Source organism: Polistes dominula, unplaced genomic scaffold, assembly GCF_049000335.1.
Source record: "Polistes dominula isolate Pdom_NZ unplaced genomic scaffold, Pdom_raw_medaka contig_33, whole genome shotgun sequence".
Taxonomy (NCBI): domain Eukaryota; kingdom Metazoa; phylum Arthropoda; class Insecta; order Hymenoptera; family Vespidae; genus Polistes; species Polistes dominula.
Window position 1 is genome coordinate 5,211,622 of NW_028300998.1, and position 14,218 is coordinate 5,225,839.

The window sequence follows — 14,218 nt, forward strand, 5'->3', positions numbered from 1 at the left end:
AAAAAATTATGAAATATTTATTCTCATAAGAGTAAACCAATTTAATGATATTAATGATTATTTCTTACTGGGGCGATCAATAATCCTACAATTTTATAACACGATCGTAGTTGACTTTACTTATTATATTGGATTTGACGAAAAGTTTCTTCGTAATTTTCCTGATTGATGATTTTAATTTTGCATAACTTTGATAATATTAATTGGACATAACAATATTTGTGTACATTTGAAATTTGACATATCGTAATATTATTAAAATAAAAATTTGTGATATTTGTTTGAAAAATACATCTATTTGTGGTCGACTAATTATTAGAAAAATCGATAAAATTGTGTAAAAAATAAATCAAATGAACAAAAAAATTTTTAAACCATTTGAAGAAGGCTGATAAAAAGAAACTTATTTCATTGTAAGTTTTCGCATTAAAATACAAAGAAATTACTACGATAATCATAAAATTATAAATCACAAAAGAACAATGATTGTATATAAAAATGTATGTATATATATTTTTGTTGTTTTTATCTTTTTAATTCGACATGTAAATACAAATGATGAGGATATTTGCGTATCAAGTTCCCAAGACGACATACTGTGATGGTGCCTGAACGTAGCAATTCCTGGCTCCATTATTACAATGCAACGTTATTATGTATGGGATGGATCGGAGCAAGGTTCAAAGCAAAGTCCGAAACGGAACACAACCGTCTCGAATCAATAAAGCCAAGATCTCATGTCAGACAGTTCTTTCTTAAAGGAATCGTGTGCGGAAAGAATTCATTCTCGATGGAACACTTTGTCATTTTCTTCCGCGATATGTATCAACGTTGTCAACTTTAAAAAGATCTTCATTCTAAAGCAAGACTCCTTAATCTTAACGATATTGGTAGATATTTACAAGAAAAAAAAAATAATAATGATTATGATAATTAAATATAGAACGAATGAAATAAAACATTTCACGTATAAGTGAATTTTGCGATCATTAATGAATTAAATGATTTTAAACGAAATTCGTTGATTGACGAATGAGGAAAAATGTTAAGATAGTTGAAAAGAGTACTTTTTAAGAGTACGTGTTATGAAGAACGACGGTGAGACCGAATCTCGAAGATACGAATCTGTAGTCTTTGGTATCCGACAAATGTAATTCCCGAGTAAAAACGTGGCTTAATACTTTTTATCGTGGTCCCACCCCCTCCCATCGTTGAATCGTTCCTACAGCTGTGCCGAAATTCCTGCGGAGTCCGAGTAGTCTGGGATCATCGTCATTGTAGTAGCTCGGTTGGTAAAAACTTTTGTAAAATTCTTTACTTTCGACTTCGATTTCTTCTAACTCTTTAACCTTGTTTTATTACGAGAAATAATAACGTATATACAAGTTTTTAGTGTTTTCGATTAAAAAAACAAAACAAATTCGAACGAGTGAATAAAATAATATTTTTTTTAATGTTGACAGAAATGAATTAGAGAGGAGAAAATTAGGTAAAGGCAATTAAACGTTGTTAATTTATTGAGAAAATAAATTCTAGTGATTTATGTGTGAAATTACACAAGATGAAAGTAAGATAAGTAAAAAAAAAAAAGGAATACAAAGAAAGTTTAGTGAACTAAAAGTAATCGAGTCGACGTAAGAAATAAACGTAACAATGTGGTAGAAAAGAAGTGTCTCGAGTATTCCTGATCCGATCGAAAGAGCATGGGTTTCAGTTTGCAGGACCAAGATAATTATCTTAGTCTCAGGTTTAATAGACGCTCGGTATTTCGGATTGGACCCTAATGACGGCGTTTACCGAATTTATATCGTCATGCCGACGTTAGTATAGCCTCAAATTGGCCGGTTGGAATGATCTTAAAGACTCGTTGTTCCACCTGACCAGTTCATACCAGCATCATCATCACACGGTTTCCTCGTAAAAGAATCAAAAGAGATCTTGTACCTGTCTGGTAATAGAATGAACCGAATCAACTCATGGATTCAAGTACCACATGGTCCGAATTACAGCAAAATAACTATGCACAATGGTCAAAGCCAGTATTGTTGTTGTTGTTTCAACTTTCAGACGAGAAAGACATTTATTATTGTCAGCTCCGAGACGCGAAAGAATCTGAAAAAGGGGAGACTCTTCTCAACCGATAATATGCTACCTTTATCCCTTCCACTGAAAAATCATTGGGTCGTACTTTAGTACGTCGTGTTGTTGGTCCTGTTTGATGGCATGTGCCTGTCCTATAGCTAGGACAAGACGTAAACGGGGGAAAAAGTAAAGGAGAACAAAGGGTACGAGTGAAAGTTCCTGTTTGTGTTAGAGGAGAAAAAGTCTATCTGGCTGGTTGGTTGGTTGGTTGGTTGGTTGACTGGCTGGCTGACTGGTTGTTTCGACTTGACAGAGTTAGGTAGGGATAAAGTAACCCAAGAGAAAGATAGAAAAGCAAAAAAGAAATAAATAAAGAAAGAGAGAAAGACAGACACTTGTCATTGGAATTTTAATAGTACTTCTCCTCGCGTAGGGCAGAGTCTTTCGTGTCGCATGAACGAGATTCGCAAACGTTTGAAGGTATTAAACACCTAAATCACATGAATGAGACGATGATAAAGGTAAAGATGAAGACAGGACACGGTCAAGGACCCTGTATGTATTTTTATTGCAAGCCAATCTTTCAGTCTCTACCTTAATAAAAAGTATCAGCTATTAACATCGGCCTACCGCATTGACTGCACCCGGTAGATTTCCTCTCTCTCTTACTCTACCTTTCGGTTATTCTTTTTTTCTTAGGAAGAATATATCAACTCGTGATCGGGGCAAATAATCGTGGAGATAAAGGATAGGAAATGTTGATTTAGTCGATGAAGGAAAAGTTCCAATAAAGTTACGAGAGGTAGTTAAAGTCAAATGATGAAGAATATCGATGGCTACTCGATACGACTTCGTCACGGTAAGAAAATCAAGAGGAATGGGCCATTCGAAACGATATTGCCGTTAACGCGTGCTGAATGGTTAAGTATAAATTTCTCAGTCAGCGATCCAACGTGTAACTGTTTGCGAGAGTCAGACTACATATCTCGAAGAAAGATGCTTGTGGAATGCAAAACGGATGCTTCGAATTCCACAATCGTATGCCGATTCTACGGCCTCGTGGAACGAATTAGAGAATGTCTGATGAAAAGAAAAAAGAAAGTATTTCGTTTGGAATAAACGATACTCTGTTCGTTTAGGTTGATACAAATGAATAAATAAATCAACGGAATTTTATCATCTCCGTTTTGATATAAAATAACATTTTATACATCCTACATCATACAATAATTATCATAATTAATATCATTAAATATATCATATGAAAAGAGTAATATGAATATTAACGTTCAAATAAATATCATTATTATCTTTAAACAATAATATTGTAATTAATGTTAATTGAGTATAATATATGATAATTAAGTTAAGTAAATCGTTACTATTATATATATAATCTCATTTACATATACAATAATAGATATATAATAATCAATGATAACTAATTGTAATGACATTATTGATTGGCAATTAGACAATTATATTTGTAACTAAAAATAAATATATTTCAATAATTACTGAAATTTCATCATTTTTTGTATACAAATATCGATAGAAATAAAGTGTAAATGATCGTAAATTGGTCATCGTGATAAATAGAAAATAAAAGAGAGCGAAGATATAAAAAGAAATGAATCGGTGCCAGAATAATCGTAGTAACAGAAAAGGGGAAGAGAGATGAAAAAAATCGATAAAGGTAGGAACTAGGAGACAATGAACGGTGCCACATTAATATTCGTGGGATGTGCCGGCCAAGCTCTAGTTTTACCTCATACACACACACACACACATACACATATACTTATTTGCTTTCTGTCTCTTTCTATTGGTCCTCGCGCTAGCCTGAAGCAACGCTCGTGTACCCAGATTGAAATCGCAACATCTACGTTAATTACTAGATCTTTCATGGGTACCCCTATTTTTCCCCTTAAATGAAACGTGATACTAGGCCAACAATTATTTAAAACATTAAATCATTACCCTCGTGTATTATGTGATAGTAATCATTAAATCACTTATATCAATTATAAGATTTAATCTAAAATTAGGGTGTTTGTTAAGGGTAAATTGAAAAATGCGTTCGATCATTTAAAATATATATGTTACTAGAGAGAAATAGAGAGAGAAGATTCATCAAAAAGCTAACATAGCAAGATTGTTTCAAAAGAGCTTGAAGTCAAGGCAGACAGTATAGAAGAGGGATGTGGGAAGGATAGAGAAACATCATTATCCCAAAGTAAACAGGTAAAGAAGGAAGGGTAGTGTGTAGTCTGACTTTTGGTTGGACCGAGGGTACACATAGTGGATCTTATAAAAGAAAGAAGTACCGTTGGTAGAAAGCACTCACTACTGAAGCATGTTCCCTCCAGAGAAAACAACGACGATTCTAAAGACCGTTCATTAGTATCTAAGGACATATAGAATCTTGGAATGTCGGTACGTGGACAGTGAAAGAAAGAAAAAAAAAAGAAGAGAGAAAGAGAGAAAGAAAAGGGAAAGAATAGACCGCTAGCCTCCCAAGGTTCCCCTTTCGCGTGTCTCCCCTTTTTTAGTCGCGTCGTCGGTCCTTCTGCTCCTCATCCGACGACACCTGTTCAATTCAAGGGAACCTTTTCTCCGCGCCTTCATGTGAGAAGAAACCTGTTCGATAGCTATAGTTAGCACGTTCGTTGACGAGTGTCTTTGGAATGTCAAAGAGATCAAAGGGGATTGACCTTGAAGTAAGAAATTTTTCTATATCTTTTCCTTGTTTCTTTTTTGTCCTTTTGTTTATTTAATTTGTTTTCTTTTTAATTTCATTAATTAACCAAAACTTACAAAATTAATTAAGAATATACGATTATACTTAAGAGGTTTCTTTGTTCCATTTTTTTTTTTTTTGCTAAAAAAGAAAAATATATATATATATATATATATATATATATATATATATATAAAATAATTTTTCTTATGCAAAGAAGCAAAAAAGTATAAGAGCTTGGAATATAATAATGTAAACGAGAGAAGAGATTTTCAAAATTAAGCCATTTTTTCGCTACGTGACTACGAGTACCTAGTCGAGGAAATAACGACTAAGGAAAGCTTCTTCTTCCGAGGCTTATCAAGAAACTGCCCTTATCTTTCTTTTTCTCTCTCTTTTTTTCTCTTTCTCAGACGGTCTAACCCGATTACGAAAAGGATTTAGCAAATCATTCCTTTGAGAATTGTAGCCCCTTACTAAGCGGACTCCTCCTTGTCATCCTGTTTTTCAAAGGATAACGATGACCTTCAGTCGAATTACTTGATTTTTATTATTGTTTACTTTTATTCGTTTATACGTTTGAGCATTCTCATTGATTCAACTTCGCGGTTCGATAAAACACGAATTGAAAAGTAAACATTTAAAAATATAAATTTTAAAATAGTATAAATCGCTTTTCAAATACAAATTTTAAACTTAGTGGTTTTGTTCTATCGTTACTATCGTTCTCTAGATAGAGAGAGAGAAAAAAGTAATTTTGTACACGTATAATAAAATAGAGATAGTGACTTTCAATTTGTAAGAGAATAAAAATAAAAGAAAGGAAAAAAAAAACAAGTAAAATTCTATTCTATCAATTTTATAATAAAAGTTTCAAAGTTACTGCTAGCGTAAATTTTAAACTAACTTCCCCTAACGTTTGCTGATCTACCACCAGTTGAATAAAAAATATGAAAGCAAAAAAAAATAAAAGAATTTAGAAGAACGGATATTTAAAAATTGTAATAAGACAATAAAAATATGAATAAACATTGAACAAACTTCTATTTTCATCACGTATTTAAACTAATTTGAACTTACTTTTTTACGGTTGAATTAATAAAGAAACAAAAAAAAACAAAATAAATAATAATAATAATCGGATTGTGAGGGGATAAAAATGTCAAAGTTAGAAAGTTAATGGTTGTGGTTCAATACGTTTTGAAGTAGCATCTTATCCCAAAGGGGCCACCGATTTTGGTGGACAGTCCAGTCTGTGTCTGGTTACGTGATGGAATGTTCTCCTTACCACGAAGAAAACGGCTTGGTCCGTCAGTCAGTCAGTCAGTCGGGACAGTGATTCGGCAGGGAGCACTTACTTCGCTCTTTATAGCCTCCGAATCGGTACCATTAGGCTTATACCATCGGATAGGCATCTTGTAATTTCTTGTATTCCCGAAGCCGATCGACATTGAAGAACGGCGTCGACATACTTCCACCGTGTACTTTTTCCTAAGATACGACACGATGTTTCCTGTAGGTAAAATACTTTCAACTAACCATAAGAAAAAGAAAGAAAGAGAGAGAGAGAGAGAGAGAGAGAGAAAAAGAATTACGAACAAAAAGGATAAAAAGATTTTCGGAAAAGGATTAATAAAGGTGAATTGTTGCATCGAAGAAAAAAAATAAAAAGTAAAGAAACAAATCTCATCTGAAATTTAAACATGGTTAAATGTTTTTTTTAGCATAGTTACGTAAATATAGTTGTAATACAAACATTGATTGTCCAGTAAATAGAATAATAAAAAAATTTATATGATTTCAAGGCTTTTAATAAAATCAAAGAAATAAACGAGATCTGTATAATATCTCTCCACAATCTGATAGAATCTTTACAACCACTACCACTACTATTATACCCTTTCCCTCTCTACCCAGCCCTTTCTCTTTCTCTCTCTCTCTCTTGGTCTCTATTTCTCTGGCGATGGTTCAACGCCGGAATGAAATGCAAATTTAAACGCGTTTTCGTAAATCCATCGACCTCCGGGCTGCGGAAGTTGAGTGTAATAGAGACCTCGATTTCGTGCTCGAACAAACTTTCCTTTCCAACGTTGCGGAAATTATTCGGCGCATCGTATATACATATATACCAGAAAACCGTCTGCGGTTTATTGTTTTCGCGCTAAATCTAATCGAAGAAGAATAAAGAAAAAGACGTGGTTATAAGTAAAAAAAAAAAAATAAAAGAAAAAAAGAATCTTACGTGAAAAGTGTCGTTAAAACGATAGGATTATTTTCTTGTAAATATTCATTTTTATTACAACATTCAAAGTTGTTCTTTCTTTCGTACTGTCAAGCTATATAAAAAAGTTAGACCCAAGATCGAGATCAAGATCAAGAATAAAATAAATGTTCTAACGTTGTTACTCGATTGAGCAATTCCATTTGTGGATCGTAGCTGGCTTACAAAAGCAAACGTTTCTACGAGCTATTATATTGCTTTGAAAAGACCTCTGTGTAACTCTATTGTATTGGAATTGTAATCTTGTGATATTTAACAGATTAGGAGGGGTAAGCTTTTTTAGTAAAAAGAATTTAATTATTAATTAAAACTCATTTATTCTTCCCTTTATTCATATTGGACAGTGTAATCGAAGAAAGTTATAAGGTTGCTTTGAAAGAAACTTTTATATAATTCGATCACATTAAAATAATAATCTTGTGATATTAAATAAATTAAAATAGATGATCGTAAATAATAAATTTGCAGAATAATGAAGAATTCATTGGAAACTAATTGTAATAAAAAAAAATAAATGTTTCAACGACGAGCCATTACATTGTTTTGAAAAGAACTTTATATAAAATTCCGTTTTATTAGGAATAATAATAATTGTGCTATTAAACAGATTTTAAAAACATTACCTTAAATAATAAATTTCAAAAAAATGGATAATTAATTGTACGATTAAAATATGACAAAATAACTCAGAAGGTTATTACATTATTATTATTATTATTTTTATTATTATTGCTAAGCCACGAACTATTCAAAATTTACATTAAACAAATGTACAAGAAAAATTGATAATCATGTTAATAATAATCATTTTAATTATAAAATTATTTGTTTAATTATAAGTCAATTCTTATTAAGAAATTTTTCTTTAATAAATGACTAAACGAAATTTAATGAAATATATTAAGAAGATTAGATCGATCATAGAAAGGAAATTCGTGACCAAGAGTTTTAAGAAGTAAATACAAACGCTATCTATGAGAATCGATTTCTCTCCAAGACGAGAGAACCAGTTCTAAAGCAACAATGTGACCTCGTCGATAGTCAGCGAGAGTTTGACTCGAGAGGGAAAGTGCCCGACTAAATTTCCGGCTCTTAAGTAGGGAAGAACTCGTTGGTACTACATACACAAGTAACACTTCAGATAATCCTCTGTGAATTAGATACAAGTGTGAAAAATAAACTATACTACGAGACTAAATTTACTCGGATCGAAATTTTGCATACTCAAATGCGACATATATTGTTAGTATTCTACTATACGAGAAATTCCTTTATCGAAACAATTAATATCAATATCTAATAACTTAATTCACATAACACGTTTAATTTTAAAATAATGTATGAGTCAATTGGATGCCAACCTGGTTAAATCTATATTTTATGTTTTCTAATTTTTCTAAACTTTAATGGAATAAAAATCTACCTTTTTTAGCTACCAAAAAGGTTTCATCTCATCCTAAAGTTTTTCAAATATTACCATTATTATAGAAAAGTTGTACTTCATATTAAACATTTAAAACATATAAAATAAAAATTTGTATATGCTTTTTTAATGAAATTAAGAAAACCAAAAATTGTCAATAACCAATGTATTTGCAAAACATTTTCATTTTGTCAATTTTAGTTTTCTGAACATAACAACATTGACTTCTGAATGATTCATATAACTGTTTCGATACTTCCCTTAATGCGAATTCTAACGCTATCAAAATTTCCCACTGGGCAAAGAGAAAAAGAGAGAGAGAGAAAGAGTAATGAAGGGAAAAGGAAATAAATGAATGACAGCACTATAATCGTGCGGTCGGGATTTCGGCCTAGTCGTATTCATAGCCGATGGCGGGATAATTAGCAGAACTGAATGGACTCTCTGGATTCACGCAGTTATTTTCGTGGTAACCGCTTGCGACGTGTTCAAATATTACGTCGTGGTTTCCACTGATTACGCCCTGGTAATATGTTTAATGATATCCAACCGGTGTTTCATTTTAGTTACTGTTCTCTATCGACAATGTAAATCTTAGATAACGATTTGACCATTATTGAACATTTCTGATCCTGCTAAAATCATTACACACGTTACGATTAACAAAATTCCAAATTTTTACGCTTCTAAAATAAAGTAATATCATTAATATAATTATTATTATAAATATTTAAAAACAACTATTTAATAATAGGATTTATTTCTAATTATATTAATAAACGTATAAATTAAATAGATAACCTCATCAAAGTGAAATCACTTGTATTACTTATATGTTCGACAATATACGTATTTCTACTATACATCACTTAAATGAATAACAAATTTGTATTACTCTAAAGATTTGATCACACATTTCAAACATAATTGTATTAATTATTAAAACACGTTCAATTCAGGTGATCCACGTCAGATTTTTCGTTCAGATGATTACAATTATTTTATTTAAAATGTAATCTGATCACTAAATACATCATTTAGAATAACATCATTAAACGGGTTAAACGATAACAATTTGTTATTTAATTTCATTATACATATATATTTTATTATATTTGCACGTATAAAAATTGATTGTAAGACGAACGTAAAAGAAAAATGCTTAAACACAAGCAAAGTAAATCCTTTCGAATGAGCAACCTTTCGAAAGGTGAAACACGATAAAAGTTACTCCCGGCTAATCGACGCATTGGCAACGCATCGCGAACTCTTGCCCTCTGAAGAATTCACTGTGTTATTCTGTGAATTCGTAACACAATCCTTTCGATTCATGTACCGGCACGAGAACGAATGATTCTAATTAAGAGTCATCGACCTTCTCGATAAAACGATATAATAATTCCTCTAAAGATCATAATATTCAAAAACATATTTATTGCTTAATAAATTAAATTACAAATAATTAGTATTATTAATTAGAAATGTTAATTCAAATAAATTCTAACTGAAAATTCCCAAAAGTGCACACATTTTTATTCAAACAACTGATTAAATATACTAATTGTGAAGATAATAAAAAATTCATTCACTGTAATCCTCAAGGATACGACATGTACAAAAGTTTTGTCCAATTCAAAATTTCTTTGTGTGAACTTTATTCTTTTTCTCCAAATAATACGGAAAATTGAATATAAAAGACATTTAATTATAAAATATTGGAATTCTTTCTAGAGGCTAGCAAAAGAAATCGTATGTCGGAGAGACAAATACGCAAACTAATATTTCTGTAATAATAGAAAAACTAGAGAAAAAATTAACGGTTCGCCTAACAATAACTATGACATCGAACAAAATAATTCATAGGAAAAAATAACCCATAGAATACAAAAGAGTTCATTTATATTTATATAAGAATATAAAAGAAAAAAATCAATAACCGTATTTTTCCCTTCCATTTCTTTTCGTTTTTTTTTTTTTTTTTAATGCCTTCCTTCCCCTACCCCTATTCTCTAATATTTGATTTGCTTGCAGTACAACCAGGAACGTTGGTTGTAAATTTTTGATAGTGAAAACAAGCAAATGTAGGTAGTAGGTATATTCTTTTTTTCTTCACTTTTTTGATGTTTTCCTTTCGTGCAAACAAGAAGAGAATAATAAGAGCACTATCGAACACTCGTTATAACGCGATGACGGTTCAGCAATGTAAATTTCTCATAGGCACGAGCCAGATTATTTAATTACCGTGCTCTTCTCTTTCGGCACTGACGCTTTGGTAGTCAAATAAATATGAAAAAATAAATATGAAAATCTCCGTAGTGCGGAAATGTGGCAGCGAAGAGTAAAAAAGAAATAAATAGAGAAAGATAAAGAGAAAGAGAAAAAGAAAAAGAAAAAAAAGAAAGAAACAGAGAGAGAAGAAAAAAGTACGGTAATGCACGAAGCGTTAACTCACTGTACAGGATATTTGCATTTAACCGAGTGTTACGTGTATGCATTCCCACCCAATCTACAGCAGGACCATTTAATATTGATCATTACGGCTATTTCGTACAAACACGAGCTCCATAGAGTCCGTTTGACGTACTGAGATAGAATGAGAAAGAGAGAATGAGAGAGAAAGAGATAGGAATAGGAAAGCTTGATCCATGATATATAAGAGAGAATGAGAGAGGGAATGAAAGCTTCTGGCACATTTGCGACATCGGTTCACGACAGGTCCATTAATTTGTAGTTTGCCGATTTTCCAAAATAACTTCATCGAATAGTCGACAAAAAAAATTATTTCCACTCGACTGAGATTTATAATACCGAAAGACGAACCTATTGTATATCTATTTAAGTTCATAATTGGGGGTGCAGAGAAAAATATTATTATAAAAAAACGAAACGGACGGACACAGATGCAGATATAGAATATATAATAATATTAATGATTTATTTAATATGTTAACTAATATGTCGAGCGGTACTTACAAAAATAACGTGGGTGAAAATCGGAAAAGATAGGACCCTTTTTGGAAGTGGTAATCTTTAATCGTCAATATCGTCTTATGGTGAATGTTATCGCTAAAGATTTCTCTTGTAAATGATACTTTTATATCTACTACCTATTGTATATCAACATATTTTATTTCATATATTTATCGCAGAGTTTTGTTTAATTAAGATCGAAAGCGTATTCAAACAGAAAATTAAATACAAAAGGAAAGGAAACTAAATATAAAACTTACCATCTAGATTAACTATAAAATTTCAATAGAGTAACTCGATATTTTATTTTATTTTTTTTTTTTTTTTTTTTTTTTTTACTTATTTATTAAATTGTATTAGGAAAGTTTGTGACAATTTAAAGAAAAATTTAATTAATCAATAAGAATAGGATTTATATGTTGACAAAGTTTATTGACGGATAGCATAAAAAAATTAATTCTACCTTAATATTATCGTTTTGTTTTTTTTTCTTACCAATTGATTATTCAATACTACCAGAAAAATCCAATAAAACGAACTATTATTTAAATGCACGATGTCGTTCAAAAAAAAAAAAAAATGAAAACTGATTACTAGTATGAGCAGAATTAATCGGAAATCCGCTTAAATCTTTGAAAAATATTCAATTACTAAAAATCTTCTGAACTATTACTTTTTTTTTTTTCATTATCACGAAATACCAACCTCTCTTGTTTAAAAATCGCAAAAGTATCACAGTGACGTAGGAAAAGAAAACGAACGGCTGCGATAATATTTCCATAGTACATGAGTTTTCGACTCCTCGCCATTTGTTTGCTTGCGAAAGGACCGATAAATCGGCGATGACCGATCGAGAATGGAAAAGCGCGTTGAATACAAGGGTTGAGAGGGTAGAGAAGTGAAATAAAAAATAAAAAGAAATGAAAAAAAAACCTCCCCCTTCCGATCGAGAAACGGCAGGGAATGACTCGTCTCTTTCCCGTATACACAAAAGGGAAAAAAAGGAGAAGGGTTGAAGGGTTTGGGGTTTGCATCTAGGGTAATAACTCGCGCTCCAAGTTCGATATTCAAATTTGGCCAGTGCAAATCTTTCCCTCTTTGCTCCTCTGAACTCACACATGGGTACCCACCAAAGTAAACACAAACACGCATACATGCATACATAAACATATATATATATATATATATATATATATATATATATATATATATATATATATACATAAATATATATGTATGTATGTATAGAAAAATACACGCATACTTTTTTACCCCCTGTTTTCCTGGACTTCTTTTTTTTTCGTCTATCGTTCGTATAGAAAACGCATGAAAAATTCACATACGAACGTACACGCACGCGACGGAGTGTAATAAAAGGCGTGAACGATGGCCATGGAAAAAGTCATAATCCACTTTTGTTTGCGGAGTTATCGGCCTTCCGTAATACTTCACCAACGTTCCCTTATCGGTACTGGCCACCAAAATAAACGAGCAGTAGTGTAACGAGGCTCAAAAAAACGTGCGTCTACGGAAAAATCCGCTGGATTTTTTTTTTCTTTTTTTTCTTCTTCTTCTTTTCCCTATTTCTTTTGCATTTGTTTGTTTTTTTTTTTTTTTTTTTTATTATTTTATATTTATTTATAATATATTTCTATTGGATTTTCTTTTAAACAACGAAAAACAAAACTTTCGAATGAAACTTCCCTTTTAAATGCGCTTCGATTGATACGACCAGGATAAAATAACAAAAAAAAAAAAAAAAAAAAAAATTAAAAAGAAAAAGAAAATAGTTTTATCAGCATGTAATAAATAAATAAAAATAACGAATAACCTCAGAGAAAGAGTTAAAAAGCTGAAAAAACGATTTTTCTTTCACGTAACTGTTACTGAAACTACGATTTCAGAAATATCGTAATTTATAGAGCGCCAGCTAAACGTCAAATCCATCCCACCCAGCCCTTCCCAACCCTATTTCTATCCCAACAGTTCAGTTCGCGTCCTTCCTTCCTTCCTTCCTTCCTTTTCATGGCTTTCCATTTTTTAAGTCCGACGTTCCCACAAAATGATTACAAACGAGCGAGGATAACGTCCAATAAAACGTCTCCATTTTGTCTGCCATGCACGTAGAACGTATCAGTGACGCACGGGAAACCTCCGAACAACAAAAACCATGATTCACGTATATATACAAACTACGTTTTCTTTTTTCTTCGTTATTTTGTGTTTATTTGTTGTTACATATATATATATATATATATATATATACATTTCTTTTTTTTTGTTTCTCCCCCAACCCCTTCTCTTCCTCTCTTTTCTTTTTTTCCCTTCTTTTTTGTTTTTATTTATTTATTTTTTTTTTCGTTTTTTATGTGTAGATTCGAAAAATATTGCTTCAAAAACGTTCACCAAAATACGAGACTCTCTAGGTGAATTGAGCGATTTCGAACGAACGAATTGTGTGATCGTATTGTTAGTAAAAGGGATCGTTTTCAGAGTATAGAACTAAAATAAAAATAAAAATAAAAATAAAAAAAAAAGTACGTAAAGAAGAAAAAGGAATAAAATAACAAGAAACTAGTCAAATCGATATCGACGAAAGATAAACGTGTGTTTGGTACGAGCCACAATAGAAATAGATGAAATTGTTACGATCACGCACGAGCCTTTCATTCGAATGTCGGAAACATTTCGATTAATTGCACATGCCAAAAACTTATTAAAA

At 31.5% G+C, this 14,218-nt stretch overlaps 1 protein-coding gene and 1 long non-coding RNA gene across 2 annotated transcripts in view; one reads left to right on the forward strand and one right to left on the reverse strand.

The window, feature by feature from the left end:
• The window catches only part of alpha-Man-Ia (alpha-Mannosidase class I a), a 297,026-nt gene that overhangs the window by 274,870 nt on the left and 7,938 nt on the right, over positions 1-14,218 (reverse strand). The window lies entirely within an intron of this gene.
• LOC149032262 (uncharacterized) overlaps positions 5,979-14,218 on the forward strand; it is a 44,225-nt gene continuing 35,985 nt past the window's right edge. Inside the window, exon 1 of the long non-coding RNA XR_016176919.1 lies at positions 5,979-6,337. This is a non-coding gene — a long non-coding RNA (uncharacterized LOC149032262). The remainder of the gene's footprint in view (positions 6,338-14,218) is intronic.